Source organism: Lactuca saligna, chromosome 4, assembly GCF_052625555.1.
Source record: "Lactuca saligna cultivar CGN05327 chromosome 4, ASM5262555v1, whole genome shotgun sequence".
Lineage (NCBI taxonomy): Eukaryota > Viridiplantae > Streptophyta > Magnoliopsida > Asterales > Asteraceae > Lactuca > Lactuca saligna.
The window spans coordinates 296013007-296014129 of record NC_136420.1 but is presented as its reverse complement, the minus strand read 5'-3'; the positions used below and the strand labels follow the sequence as shown (position 1 = coordinate 296014129).

The 1123-nt window shown below is 24.5% G+C and overlaps 1 non-coding gene across 1 annotated transcript; it reads right to left on the bottom strand.

Annotated features, from left to right (window-relative positions):
* Positions 1-255: 255 nt before the first annotated feature.
* TRNAN-GUU (transfer RNA asparagine (anticodon GUU)) lies at positions 256-329 on the bottom strand. The gene has a single exon. It is a non-coding gene; the product is annotated as a tRNA-Asn (tRNA).
* Positions 330-1123: the final 794 nt, after the last annotated feature.

Sequence of the window (1123 nt, the reverse complement as noted above, 5' to 3'; positions counted from 1 at the left end):
AATTCGTGTAATTTACTCAAAATTCAGGTTATTTTACAAAGTTTTAATTTAATTTATTTTAAAATATGTTATTTTATAAAGCTTCAAGGGAATTTATGTAGTTGCGTTTAGGTGAGGGACCAAATTCACCTTAAACTCTTCCGAAAATAATTGGTTTTGCATTTTCTTAAAATAAAAATATTTATGAGTAAATAATATATACTAATGCTAGAAAGAAAGATAATGAGAAAAGTAAGAAAGATAAAGAAAATAAAACGCTAGAAGGAGGGCTTGAACCTCCGACCTTGTGGTTAACAGCCACACGCTCTAACCAACTGAGCTATTCCAGCAACTTGCATTTTAGTATATTACTAATTTATTAATACCATGTTCTGAAAAAAAATATTTACAAACCATGGAATGTGATTCTTGGTGGATGTAGTCTTTCTTACAATGAAAACGTTCGGCTTTTGTTGACCAAGTTTTAAAATGTATTTGATTATTTTTTAAATAAAATTTGAATTTTTAATAAATAAACAATTATATTCTGTCATTTTTTCAAACTTCAAACTTCAAAGTCCATCCAATAAAATTACTTCTCGGGACATTTGGTGGTTTGTGGTATTTGAAAACTTTTGAAGAGATTTGAATCTAAAATCCAATAAAATTCACTGTTTGCTTTCAAAAGAAAAAACGGATTTACATGCCATATTATCATTCTTTTTATTGTTTGTATAACATTTATTAATTTATCTTATTATTAACAAATTTTATTTATACATAAAAATATTATATTTATGATTATATTTTTGTTGTTTAAACGGGATCCTCAAAATCAACGGCCACTTCCATCTCCACAAAATCATTAAACAACGGTCATCAGTTTTTACATATTTAAACCATCTTCCGACCATTAATACTATTTTTTACAATATAGTTATAATTTATATTTATAATTATAGTGTAAAAGATAATGTGAACACTAAAAGATAATGTGAACACTAAATTCTTTCGGTTCATTACACTATATTTAATACTAAAAAAATATTCTATGTATATTTAATTTTATCCAATTTTAATAATTTTATATAAACAACCCTTATATTTATTAGGTTTTTATAAACTTGACTAATATACTTTTATT